The sequence below is a fragment of the Sebastes fasciatus genome, chromosome 7 (genome assembly GCF_043250625.1).
Source record: "Sebastes fasciatus isolate fSebFas1 chromosome 7, fSebFas1.pri, whole genome shotgun sequence".
NCBI lineage: Eukaryota > Metazoa > Chordata > Actinopteri > Perciformes > Sebastidae > Sebastes > Sebastes fasciatus.
This window is the reverse complement of record NC_133801.1, coordinates 9,701,103-9,715,817: the sequence shown is the minus strand read 5'-3', so window position 1 is coordinate 9,715,817 and position 14,715 is coordinate 9,701,103. Positions and strand designations below refer to the sequence as shown.

The 14,715-nt window shown below is 41.1% G+C and overlaps 1 protein-coding gene across 6 annotated transcripts in view; it reads left to right on the top strand.

Moving 5' to 3' along the window:
- rap1gap2a (RAP1 GTPase activating protein 2a) overlaps positions 1 to 14,715 on the top strand; it is a 105,632-nt gene that overhangs the window by 38,292 nt on the left and 52,625 nt on the right. Inside the window, exon 1 of one of the 6 annotated variants that reach the window (XM_074641438.1) lies at positions 8,647 to 8,770. The exons of 4 other annotated variants lie outside the window; for them this stretch is intronic. The gene's annotated coding sequence lies outside the window, so the exon portion shown is untranslated. Of the gene's footprint in view, positions 1 to 8,646; positions 8,771 to 14,715 lie in introns of those variants that run through there. One more of the 6 variants, XM_074641439.1, reaches the window with a different exon arrangement.

The window sequence follows — 14,715 nt, the reverse complement described above, 5'->3', positions numbered from 1 at the left end:
TGTGTATTTAAATGTGAATTTCATTGCGTCTGAGGTTCATCCAGCTGTCAGCCATCATCTTAGCCACCAAGCAAACTGAGAAAACAGGAAATAGATTTACCTACCTTAAACGGATTCATGTCACGCATGAAGGAAGGAGAGAGAACACAAAGGGATAAAATAGCAGGAGAAACACTAGTTCATATAAAGTAAAAAAGACCTGAAGGAAGCATCTTTGAAAAAGAAAAATCAGAAGCAGGAGGGTGCTTTCACGAGTCATAGTCCATTTGGCTAGTCCGAAACACAGTGAAATTTACACTTTTGATTTGTTTTTCTATTTAGTCTGGTTCAGTTTCACAGTGCACAAATTAAAGCGGACCAAATAAAAAAATTAATTTGCTGATGGGCGTGTACGAATTAATCTTTTTTGTCTCGAGAGCTGCAACTTCTACGCAGGGAATCGTGGACATTGATATATTGCTGTCAAAGTATTTTCTCTTTGCACTGATCTACTGTACGCACGAATCCCTTCTTCAGTTTATATCAAATTACTTTATAACGTCACTCACTATTTTTGTGGACTTTATTTAGCATATTCTGTGTGTTCTCTTCAGCCCAGATGTCAAGCAAACATCGGACTTCTGCAGAAGTCCAAGTCAGTCTTCTCCCACTCATGTTTACCTCATGTATCTGTGTCCATCTCAACAAATGCTTGCATAGGCGGCGCTGCATTTTGGTCCAGAGTTAGATTGAAACGGACTAAATGTTGGTTTGAGAAAGCACTCTAAATCTTGATTTGTCCGCTTATGTTTTTATACTTTGACATGTCAGAAATCCATTTGCAGTGATTTAATCAATCAGTGACAAAAATGGCAAAAATCTGAGTACATATTTGTGAAGAACTCTTTATTTGTGTGTGTGTGTGAGAGAGAGAGAGAGAGAGAGCTTATGGTCCAATTCCAGTTTGCTAACACACCACAAGCAGAGATAAACAATCATGCTGCAAATAGCCCCGGAGTGTGTGAATATAATTGTCCGATGACATTTCGGTGGCGGGGAAATGACAGCAGTGAGCGGGGGGCTCGTCAGGGCCAGTGTGCTTGGTGATTAACAAAGGACTGTCTGTGATTTGACACTGTAATCACGGCTCACAAAAGGAACGGATATATATCTCCTATTCATCATCGCCCTGCATCACTCGCATCTAATTTCTCTGCTCCAACTCTCGCCTGTGATCTCTCACTTTCTCTCCGTCTCCTGCTCATTCATTTTGTCGTGTGTCTCTCATTTCCTCTCTCAATCTCATGTCTTTACTAGTTTTCTCATATTTTTTATCAGATTATTTGATTTTCTTTGTCTTTATACCTCTTAAGCAGTTTTCTCTGTTCAATTCCTCTGTTCTATTGTTTTAGATTTTTTGAAATACACTTATTCGCTTTCTTGTCACAAGTTAAAAAAGAGGATCAATCCCACTCTCATGTCTGTACGGTGAATATTTAGCTGAAGCCAGCCGCAGGTTGGCTTAGCTTAGCATAAGCCATATAAATTGCAATATCAATCAGAATAATCGCAATTCGATTTTTTTTCAAAATCCTTCAGCTTTACTAAAATATCAAAATATTTGCTGTAGTTCTTGAAGTTGTAAAAAAGGCATCTGGTGCTGACAGTTTTTAATAATCTGAAAAAGACATCCCTTCAACCTTGTGTTAGACTGGCAACCTGTGCGGGTGTACTCTGCCTCTCCCCTGATGCATGCTGGGATACGCTTCAGCCCCCACGACCCTGAACAGGATAAGTGGTCTCTAGAAAATGGATGGACAGAAGGACGGATAGAAACACATCCTCTCCCTCCTCCCTAACTTCATTTCCTCAGGCTCAGGTTTTTTATAAGACTGGACAGGAGCAGGCTGGTGCTCCACTACACAGCTGTTACTGATTCACTTATGTCAAATCAGTGATTTACCAGGACGAGATGGGTGACTGACTGCATGATGAGGTCTGGGGTTCGATCGGTCAATTACGTTAATTGATTTCTTTTCTGTTTGTTTTTCTCAGACAAAAATAACTTTCAGAATTTCCTTTAAAAACCCCAGAAACGTGGCTTTAAATGTATTTCTTTATGACATTAATTATTCATTACTAAAGAAAAAACAGGCAAAGATATAATTTGGAATAAACAACCTTATGGGGCATTCACACCAATCGCGAAACAAACTTTTCGTGTGGCGAGATTACATCCTAAGTCAATGCAAAGCGGCGAATAGACGTGAGTTTGTGAAAGGTGATGCTAATGACGCGACATGAATACGTGAAATTCGTGTCACTCGTGCATTTGTGCGAGCTGAAATAGTTCAACTCTAGCGAGAAATTTGCGTGCTTCTGTGTCGCGAAAGCCTATCAGCATTGAGATTTCCCTCCTGTCGTCACTGATGTCCTGACGTTGTTGTCTTTAAAGGACATTGATGAAGTGATATTATAAAGCAACATAGATGGTAGATTTGCTAACATGTATGGCAACCATTTATCCTTTACATTGTTGTATCGCACATTGATACCGTCCCATTTCTGAATGCTCCCGTCACATTTTTCTTGCCGCTGTGACATCACTTGAAACTTACAGTAATTGAGAATGAATCAATGATTTGCAGCATTGTTTTGTATAATTTCTGCACTCCCTGATGCCGAGCGTATCGGCCACGGTGTTGCACACTGGCTGTCTGAGCTGTCTGTGTCGCAGCCTATCTGGAGACCAGACACCAATAGTCCTGCTGATGGATCATTCATCAGACACCACTTTGCACGCTCTTGGGGCAAGAGAGCAGTTCGTAATAGCTGTCTGGGCTGTCGTGAGCTGAGTGTGTGTGTGTGTGTGTGTGGCTTTTCTCGTCTGCACCTCCGTTCTGCTCTGAATCTCACAGGACTGCTCTCTGGTCCTGTTGGTACTCACACACACACTCCCAAAGACAGTTTTATCACTATTTCCTCTTTAGTTTATCGCCCTTATTTCCCAGGGAAAGTGACTTCTGTTTGTGTGTGCATGTGTGTGTGCTTCTTTATTTACTGCCATTATCACTCAAGGAAGCCCATCCGAGCTCCAGTGAACATACTGCCATCAAACAACCTCTGACAACTTTCAGTTGTACACACAATCCTGTCTCTATCTTTTCTGCAACGACCATGACAAACATTGCAAACAATACCGCAGCACTCAATGTTCGCATCCCTCATGATTTTTTCCCCCTACAAACCTTTCAGGTCTAAATGTTTTCTGCAAACCTAAATGTAGAGAAGAGCGAAGTTACTGCCGTAATACGAAGGAGAGCCATCCATTTCACCTTCTGCAATATTAATGAGTCGCAACACTTGAGGCGTTCAAATTAAAGTAATAACACAACAATTACATATTAATTTCCTTTACTGTCTAATTCCCATTGGACTAGGACAGCTGTGATCAATCTTACGGTCTGTTGATAAAAGCTTTTATTGCTTTAAACACCAGGTGGCTGATGCATGTTACTTTTTTCAGCAGAGTCACTGATAAAAAAAGACAAAAGGGTAGATGCAAGCCCCCAGGAAGAGCACCGGTTGTTGATCCCAATTTTCCTAGTGGCCAAACGGTGGTATTACAACTTCCGTATCCGTCACGTGATGTCATTGAACCCAAAAAGACATTTTCCCATATGCTTACAATGGGAAAGAGACATCTGTAACTTTTTTTTTTATGTAAATCAACTTTCCAGTATGAACACTTGAATAGCCAATATTTAAATCATGAGGTCCTAAAAGTTGTAAAACGCGCAAATCCAGAGTTATTTCCCTACCTCCGTTCATGTGAATGACCGAGGCTGGAGTGAGGGCTGGGAGGCGGAGTTAGCAAGCCGTGACGACGCCTTGACGACACCGTGACGGTTGTGACCCCGTGACCCAGCCATGTTACCGAGCGGACGCTACTGCGCCTGCTCCGTGGGCCCAATGGATGCGGAAGATCGCTGGAAGATCCGGGTACTTTTCCATTCGTAAATCAAGCCATTTTAGCATTATGCGCCACTGAGCAACTTTCATAGGCATGAACGGGACCCCGCCTCCACCGCTGTATAGTATTAACGGTTAATAATCGGTTAAAATATTCTAAATTAGCATCTCTACTTGATAGTTATGATACTGAGGCCTTAAAGATGATAGTCTATATAAATGTCACGTGTTTCACTTTATAAAAACAGTTTTGTTTTTGCTTAATTTTGCTGTTTTAGTTTAAAGTTTGACTGACCTCATGCACTCCGCACTGAGTCAGTTTGTCCTGGACATATGAGGCACCGATTTGTCTTCAGGTTGAGTACACTGTGAAACGGCTAACAACAGCTGAGTTTTAATGAGCTCATATTCTATCCGTCACATAATCTCACTCTTTAAGGCCCTGTGTGCATATGTGTGTGTGTGTGTGTGTGTGTGTGTGTGTGTGTGTGTGTGTGTGTGTGTGTGTGTGTGTGTGTGTGTGTGTGTTGACCGTCACACACCCCACTTTCTGTCCCTCGTCTCTCCTCCTTCTCCATCTGCCGCCTCTTCACAAACACATGGTGTCTTGTTTGGCCGACTCAGCAAGGCCCCCGGCTCTGTGGGCTACATGTATATGGCAGTGTCACACACACACACACACACACACACACACACACACACACACACACACTCACACACACTCATCCATCTCTCATGCATTGTTGTTGTGTAGGATAACAGGACTCGGTGATGTAGAGGGTCTGAAGTGGTTTACAGCAGTTCACAGAACGAGGCAAGCGAATGCATCATTGGACATAAGAGAAACATAAGAAATAAAATGACGGTCCACTGCGGTCCGCTCACTAGAGACTGTTAGCAGCTTCGTCCTGTGCGTCCTGAAAATCTGCCAGAGTATAAGCCCCGTATGGAGGAGGACGAGACACAGGGGGCAGAGGAAGCGGCTGATGGGAAGAGCAAACAGGCATAAATACTGATATTATGGTCAGAGAGAAACAGAAACACTCAGCTCTGAGAGACATCAACAGACAGACGAATGAATAGTTCATTATTTGGGTTCAGCATACATGCAGGTTGACAGGGTGAGACTTGGCACCAGCTCATGATTAATGCCATATTTCAGTGCCAGTCTGCTGCTCGTCACAGGGAGTCAAGTGACATGCAGATCTCTAGGATTACAATTGTTTATTAAAGGGCTACACATGCTGTAGAAAGCACCACTGTTAGTGACTGCAGGCAGCGATGCAATAGAGCTCACTGTTCTTTCACCCACTTGTAAATAATAGAGGTTCTTCTTTCTTTCAAATAAAGAGGCAGGATATGAAACTTAAAGGGCAACATGTTGAATGTTTAACAGCTTCAGTGAGACCTTAACAAGACATCTCTGGCCTTGATTTATTGTCTAAGAAATGTTGTCAATTCAATTAATCCTGACCAGTAAATCTGAATGCTTAATATGTTGCAAAAAAACTTGTACCAGAACTTTGATAGCACGACATGGAAGTAGAAACACTCATGATATAGACTCGTATTAATTGATACGGCGGTTGTGTTAGCAAACAGGTGTCTGTATACAGTACATACAGTATCTTTCAGATACGGAGCAGCATTAGCATTAATTTGAAGTCCTGTTTCTGGCCAGCTTCCGAATATAAGTCCAATATTCACTCTCTTTTAGCTCCATTTTGGTCTCCACCAATTTTTTGGGGAAATATCTGGCTCTTTACTTTAGCTGCTAAATGCACCACTATGTTCACCAGCTAGTTGCTTACTTTGTCTGTATTGGTGCTGGGCAGGTAGTCGGTTTTTCAGAGCTTTTTTACTGCTGACTGCTGCATTTGGAAACATAATGGATGAGTGCCATGAGAGTGAACCATAAAGTTGCGGGCCTTAAAACCAAAACAATGAGATGAAAGACGCTAAAATGCTTAACAAATCTGATAGAAACTGCAGAATCGGGTGATTATTCTCTGACTGACTGAATCACTTGATAATAAAAAATATTGATTAGTGCAGCTTTAAAGTCAGTTTATCCATGATTACGACCTATTTACTGAACTACAGACTGTTTCATGTATTCAGTGTTAATAGTACCAAAGATGAGCTAGCCATCTAAGCCAGCTAAGCTAATACTAGTGATAACATGATCTGTGCTCACACATGCACACGCCACAGCCAATGACACACTAATTACAATAGTTGTGGTATCGTAGGGTTGTGTGACACGTTGATGTGCTCGTCATGTAGTATAGTCATCATGCTGTCACATGTGCTCTAGTTAGCTAATCTTAACACTCCTGTGACACCTTTTCATCCAAACAACATGATGCGTGCGTCATACACAATTGGCACTTGAACCCTCCTCGAGAACGGTTTGTGATATACATGTACCTGTGCAACAGAGGTCTGGTTGAGTGCCATCATTGACGTGGTTTAAAAAAAAATAACACTTAATTGCTGAGAGAGACAAAGAAGGTGGAAAACAAAGGGGAACTTGTGTTAGGGTGTGAGAAAGTTGATGTAGAGTGAAACTCAACTACAGTAGCCTTGTGTAAACTGATATACACTGTACAGTACAATAACTGGATTACCAAATGGCTAGTCATATTACCCATTACAACTTTTATATATTAATTATATTGTAGAGAGTGTTGCGTCTTTTTTTTATTGTGCCAGGTGTTTTCATTTGTGGTCTTGCATCCATGTGTCTGGATTTACATTTTTTCACAACTCAAGTTTATTTGTATAGTCCAATATCACATAAAGTATCACAACAGGCCTCAAGCTCTCTAAGAACGCAAGGATATAATACCCAGAAAACCCTTAGAAGAAAAAATACTGAAGAGTAGAGGAAATTTGAAGAGAGATCGACCCCTTCCCTGGATGTCTGGTATAGGTATACAGCTAGGAGCTGTAGGAGGCCCTGAATAATAAGACAGCCATAAGCGAAATATAAACCTGGGTGAAATTTAAGACCTTTCAGGCTCTCAGGCTTTCTTTCCAAAGCCGATAAACAAAATCATCAGTGTCTATGTTGCTTTTCATTAAAAACCTTGACGAACAGAAATCCACTGATCCTCTACACATTAAGTGTCACTTGCAGTTGTGTAATGGAACATATCAAATTATTCTACAACATAAGTTGCTAACTCTTCATCTTTACTGTATGTATATATATATAAAATATACATACACAGCCCGGTCGCACGAAAAGGCGCACAAATTACTTGATAATGCGCAAGGCAAAAGTCTGCAATTAGAATGCTGTTCTTGCTTTAGATGTGTCATTTTCACACATACGTAGTCTGTTTTGACTGCAATGTAAATGCATCCACATATAAGCCAGTGACGTAGAATATAAAGTGAGAAAGACTGCACTTCATGCTGTTCTCATACTCCGTTCATAGCTATACCTACGAAGAGTAATGCACTGTAATTCATATGTATCCCACGATATAAATTTGTATGTAATCCACGTAATTGTGAACCAGGAAGTAAGAAGATCGACAAACGTTGCGTAGCAAGGAGGTCATGGTGGATGGGTGGGTCAAGGGTGACCGGCGTTAGTGTCCCATGTGAAGAAGTCAACGTTGATTTATTTGTCATGCAACTTCCGTACTTGAGTTACGTCACTTCTGGTTTTATTTTTACCCAAATCAGGATCTTTTCCTAAACATAACTAAGTAGTTTTGTTGCCTAAACCTAACTAAGATGTTTCCTGTGAAGACGGAAGTACATTTTGAAAAGACTGGAGAGGGAATTGACACGTGCGTCTTGTGTTGATGGACATTTGTAGGAAAACATACAAAGCTTTTCATAAGATATCGAATACAAACCGTTGCATGAATATACATTTAGTTATTTTAAGGCCAACCATGACGTTTTTCCTCAACCTAACTAAGTGGTTTTGTTGCCCCTTGCTGATAATGCACCTTAATACACGCGTGTAAAATTCACGCCTCGTTGAGGCAAAACATGACACTGACACGTTATCCTCTGGTGGACAGGCGGGTCTATTACACACTTTGGCGTGATACTGGGTTGATATATAAACACCTCCACTAGAAACCATCCAAAATGACATTCATTCGTAGTATATATTGATCTAATTTTAAACTATACATGTGAATGAAATAGTTAGGGTTTGAGGAGTATTACATGCGGGCAGTTCAGACAAATTACAGTGAAATATACTGAATACTAGGCCTACTTACTGTAAATAAGGTTTGTTATCCATTGCTCCCAATTGTGTCTGTGTACACGGTTCACCACTGAGCTGAAGTCATTGCTTCCCATGTCACTAAATATGATATACTGTACAGGCGTGTATGTGGGTACATGTTTGTCTGTGTGACTATGTTATTTTATGTGTGAATTACTTATATAAGAGCAATTTCCTTGCCTCAGTACAGCACCTGAGTAATAACTCACTTGCGTTACCTTGCCTGAGAGGAACAGACAGCATGCTGCAGGAAAGTTATCTTAAAGTAATAATCCACCACCCTCTGTGGTTTGTTTGCTGCTCTGTCGCTGATATGGTGCAACAGTGATTCATGAAGCTTTTACATTTAAAAACAGCTGTCAAGTAGGTCTGGGAAAATCCTCTATCACTCGGTTGATGATTCATTTTATGTTGCCTGCAGAGGGAAAGGGTAGTTAGTGTGAGAGGCTTCAGCTGCCACGACTGGACAGACAAATAAGAGCTCCACCCTGAGACACTCAAATCGTATTAACAGAAAAACTAGACAAAAGAAACAACCGCTTAATTGGACGGAGGAAGGCAAGTGTGCTGAAAAGAAAAGTGGTGTGTCTGACTAAACATCGACTTTGCTGTCTCCTTTTCTTCTGGACTAGTTTTCGGACGATTGCTTGGCCTCCGGTGTCGCTGATTGCAGGTTTCGCGAGAACCGCTCATCCAAAAAACTTCACATTCAACACTGCACTTCCTTGGGTCCTCAGCAATAGACCAGCCAAGTGTGAAGCCGATTGGTTGAACGGTTGTTGAGAAACAAGAAAGACAGGCATACGAACTTTGAGAGACTCCCTCCATTTTAGTTAGATTATCAGGTGAAGTCTGCATTGAGTGTCTTTATTATTATTTTATGTATGCACCGTGCACAGATATGGTTTTTAAAATCAAGAAAAACAATACTGTTGGATGGGAAAAGACTTGGTCAAATGACACCAGACATTAACTAGGCTTGTAGACTGAAGAACAGAAGTGATATTAAGAATTGGCGCATGTAAAAAAAATCAATGAATGCAAAGTATAGAAAGGGAATTTTATTAAAAACAATGAAAGAGAATAACATTTGTAGTATTCTATATTTTATCATATTCTCCGCCAATCACATGAACAGACTTTGTTTGTTTCAGTGGTTGATTAATGCACATTTAATGCTCTGGTGAGTATCTGGGGTAGCAGGACAGTGTATGTGGAATTGTGATAAAATAAACTACTGTGTCTTGTTCATGTTAATGAAGTGGGCAATCTCTGGGTCTGAAAAGTGAAGCCAATACGGAAGTTACTTAAACTTGCATTCTTTCTAACAGCCAGCAGGGGGCGACTCCTCTGGTTGCAAAAATAAGTCTGATTGTATAGAAGTCTATGAGAAAATGAGCCTACTTCTCACTTGATTTATTACCTCAGTAAACATTGTAAACATGAGTTTATGGTCTCAATCGCTAGTTTCAAGTCTTCTTCAATACAGTATGATGTTCATTTAGTAAATTATGGTCCCATTTAGAGTCAAATAGACCATAAAGCAGGGAATGCTTCAGGGCGTGACTACCTTGTGATTGACACGGCGTTGTCCGGTTTGGGAGTTGTCAGTGTTTTCATCTTAAAACCCTTTGTGTGTTTTCAGTTCTTGAAAGTTAACTGTAACATTTTGGTTGCCTAAAAAAATGTCTTATTCAGCGTTCGGTTGTACTTAGCTCCACCCTCTAGTGACACTTCTGGTTGCAAAAAAGAAAGATGACGACAGCCAAAATGCCGAACTCAAGGCTTCAAAAACGGCAGTCCACAAAACGATCTCAGTGACTACTTCCACTTCTGAATATACAGTCTGAATGAGCATATCACCCACCCCAACAGTGTGGCAACAATGGAGCTCTATGGCACAGAGGTTGGTCTTGGTCTTTACACGTAATGTAATGTTTTCTTTCTACAGTGTATATAATGATCTGGCTTTCCACGCTGGCGCTATACCTCTAATTTTAGCTGAAAGAACACATACAAGAGGCCGCTGCTGACCTGACTGCACACACACTCTAGAGTGGGAAATTACACTGAATGAGACATGAGTGGAACAGAAAGAGGAACAGTTCATGATTATATAAATGAATGTGTTGAGTGTTTTATGGATTTATATTTATTGTAAACTCTTCTATAAATCACTTGACAAAGACTTAGGGGTGTGTGTGTGCACATTTGTTGTTGAGTGAATGTGTGATTATACCTGGTTTTTCTGTGTGTGTCATTGTATTAGTAGTGCACTCTGTAGTTCTTTGGGAAACTGGGCCTGGATTGAAACAGTGAATGGGGGAAAGGATCAGCATGTACTGTACGAGGGAGGAGAGCATACAGAGAGGGGAGATAACAAGGAGGTGTGATACGAGGTGAGACTAAGTGGCAGATAGGATGGGAGGATTAGACTCTAAATTGATGCAGATAATCAGTTACAGATTATCTAAATAGAACGTGATCAGTGATAACATATTCTGGCAGGATAATCGCATTTACTTTCCTCCAAAATCCATTGACTGTACAGATTACAGAGGAGTTATCAGTTATTCTGTTATCATCAAGATGTGAAATATTAGGTTGGTAGGTCAAAACTCCTGCATATACAGTGCAATCCTTAATGTAGTTTTTTTTTCTACATCTTTATCTGGTTTTCCCTAAAGAACAGTTTCTGACTTTTCTAATTGCATTTTTGTAATACTGTTGATAAGAAGAAGGGGGAGTAAGAGAGAGAGGGGGAGGAAATTGAAGGGGGGCAAAGTTAGGAGGACAAAAAGCTGAGATTAATGGAAAATAAAGAGTAGTTTAGTACGGTGAAAGCTCTGAAAAATTCTCAGGGTTGCTGGAAAAATGGGAGAGCCAAAGTAAAGACGGCTTAAGACAAATTCTTTATGACATTAAGAGTTAAAAAAAAAAGCCAAATAAAATGAGGATTTGAAGGACAAACAGACTTTCTGCCTCTAATTAAAGTGATAAAATTCATGACCAACCATAGAAATAGAATTTAGGAGTTGAATGAACATCCTCATTCAAATCAGCGTAACAGGATGGTCAGAGCGACGGGCATCTTTATGTACTGTTGCCATAGCGACCGTAATAGCGGGCTGACTTCCGCATAAACTAAACTGACTTGCAGCACGTCGCAGACTCGCTGAGGTGAAGTTTTGCATAACGACGACTAAACGAGCAGCGGAGTAGTAACGTAGTAGTGGCTAGAAGGGAGCCAGCAAACTGGGGGAACTCTTGCGATACTGTTAAGGTTAGGCATTGACCTTGAATAGTTAAGGTTAGGTATTGACCTCGAATAGTTAAGGTTAGGCATTGACCTTGAATAGTTAAGGTTAGGCATTGACCTTGAATAGGTAAGGTTAGGCATTGACCTTGAATAGTTAAGGTTAGGCATTGACCTCGAATAGTTAAGGTTAGGCATTGACCTCGAATAGGTAAGGTTAGGCATTGACCTTGAATAGTTAAGGTTAGGCATTGACCTTGAATAGGTAAGGTTAGGCATTGACCTTGAATAGTTAAGGTTAGGCATTGACCTCGAATAGGTAAGGTTAGGCATTGACCTTGAATAGTTAAGGTTAGGCATTGACCTCGAATAGTTAAGGTTAGGCATTGACCTTGAATAGTTATGGTTAGGCATTGACCTCAAATAGTTAAGGTTAGGCATTGACCTTGAATAGTTAAGGTTAGGCATTGACCATGAATAGTTAAGGTTAGGCATTGACCTTGAATAGTTAAGGTTACGATAGGTTGTCACCGGGCAGCGAGTCTCGCGTTTTTGCAGATCTCAGATCTGCAAAAACGCCCTCCTATAGACACCACCTTGTCTCTGGGAGCTGCGTCCGTTCTCTTCACAGCGAGCTACAACCACTCGCTTTACGGCCCCACTGAAGTGGATACTGTTGTCGCCACAACAGCAACTAACAGTAATCGGCATTTTCTTTTCTACTAGTCAAATTACCACAGCAAACAGTTCAATCACCCTTCTACTCCTATTTTATTTCAATGTGACCAACACACCAAGCGAGGAATTTCTTTCACCAGCTGGTACTGACAAGACAAACAGAGCCTCAGCACATTCACGAGGACTAACCGCGTTTTAAAAAACCTGTCACATATTGGATCCAAAACACAATGGAACACGCAAAGGGACAAAACACAGAGTAGATTATGTTTAAAAAGCAATCAAAACATGTAAAAAAGCCTTGTGTACACTTTCAGTCAGCCTTATAGGGACAGTCACGTAGAAACATCAAACCGCAATGTGTCTGAAATACCAAAACTTGAAAGTGATTTGTTTTCTCCTCTTAACATAATCAAGTCCACACCACATTTAAAACCCCATGAAACATGTGTAAGTTCCACGTGTGATGTTCTCATTCAGGGATGACATTTCCTTTTATTTTTACTTTCACAGCTCATCTTATGATTTATATGAAAACATGACATTTCAGAGTTAATCTCTTATTTATGGTACATTTTTGCCATTTCCATTTGAACCTTGTTGTTTCCTCATAAACATCGGACACGTGTTCCTTCCCCGACCACTAATACACAGTGCATGGTGGAGGTACACATCTGCAGAAACTCCCACACAATCACACACACATAAACACACGCACACACACACACACACAGACACACATGATGTCGACAACTATAAATGGGTTTTACACACAAGTGTCATGATGAGTTGTTTTTTCTAGAGAGAACATAGAGGATTGGAAAAAAGGGGATTGAATTGGAGAGGAAAATGGGAAGAGGGAGGAAATGTGTGTGTGTGTGTGTGTGTGTGTGTGTGTGTGTGTGTGTGTGTATGTGTGTGTGTGTGTGTGTGTATGCGCGTGCGTCTGTGTGTGTTGGGCGATGGAGTCATTACTCAGCAGCAGTTGTGAAGGTCATTTTCTCCAGCGAGCTTTGCAGTTGGGTCAAGCATTTTGTGTGCACGTATGTGTGTATAAAAGACCTGCCACATTCTATTTTTGTTTACTATGAGGTGTATTTCAGAGTTAAGCATGTAACGTTTGTGTGTGTGTGTGTGTGTGTGTGTGTGTGTGTCCTGTAATAGAATGAGCTGCAGAGAGAGGTGACGTTGGTAGACTGGCATCTGTTTGTTTGGGAGACACTTGAGAAGCTGTGAAGTGACAGGAAAGGCTGCTTGGCACCATTGAGGCACACGCAAGTGTGTGTGTATTCATGTGTGTGTGTGTGTTTGCAATAAAGAGAACCAGACGCCCCTTTCACACAGTCTGTTCAAGGCGGGAATGTTGCGCTGTTATTCCACCTCACCCTTCTGGATCGGGTTTTCACGATACCAGAAATTTTGTAATCGATACCAATACACGTGAAATTCAAAGTTTCTCGATACCAATTCGAAACCACGGTAAAAAACAAAGTCAACAATGAATCCCAGGTACTTCAACATCCACTCCTTTATTACAGTTTGTGTACTGGTTTTTGTTAGGAAGTTAAACAGGTCATAATTCCCTCTCTATTATCTATTTTATATTGCTGTGAAAACATCTTCATACAACTGGATTTATTTATTAAGTTTCTCACCGAATACTACATTTTACAAGATTACATTTGAACACATCATGATAATGTTAGAATTTTCCTTTGTCCAATGCCTGAACGCATCTTAATGTAAATCAAGGGCACCTTCCGCGTTGAAGTCAGCAGGACGAGAGCTAGTTAACGTGAGCTAACGTTAACTTGGTCTCGTCCTGCCGATTTCAACACAGATTTGTTCTTCACATTGTAGCATCATCAGTCCCGCCTTTTGTTGTGTAACGAAGTAACCAAGTAACCAAGTAACATATTTTGCCTAGCGGCTAGTTTGGCACGCCCTCAAACAAAGCTAGTTAGAGCGGAGCTGGAGCGGAGTCTGAAGAGTTTGGTTCGGTCCACCAATCACAACAGTGGACCAGCTGACCAACCAGAGCAGACCGGGCTTTTTGGGAGGTGGGGGGCGTATGAGATTAGTAAAGCGTTTTTTGAACATTAAAGCATGTAAACGTGTTCTAGTAGAAACCCCAAATACAAGTATGCACCTGAAAATGAGCACAAGGCCCTCTTTAACGATGGATGACTCGGTGTGTCTGGCCTCTCTGGTCGAGCTTTTGCTGCGGGAGCTGCAGGTTTCCACCCAGCGCCACTGCACCGCGCACACCAGCTGTGACCGCTTTCGTCCTCCACACAGCGATTGCCTCTGTTACATTTTGGTTCCCTTATAGCACTGGGTTTGAATCTGAAATATTGTCTTTTGTATGTCAACTCTCTCTTGTCCCGTGTGTGAAATTTGACTCCTGCTACTCTGAGCTGAGACTCAAGATTCAAGATTCAAGACCTTTGTGGAGCAGACACATTCACTTTCAGTTTGTAGCGTCCGTTGTCCGATGTATTGACAACACGGCGCTGATACGCAAAAATAAACTAAATGGGTTTATTTCTATAAAAAAAAGCAAAACGAT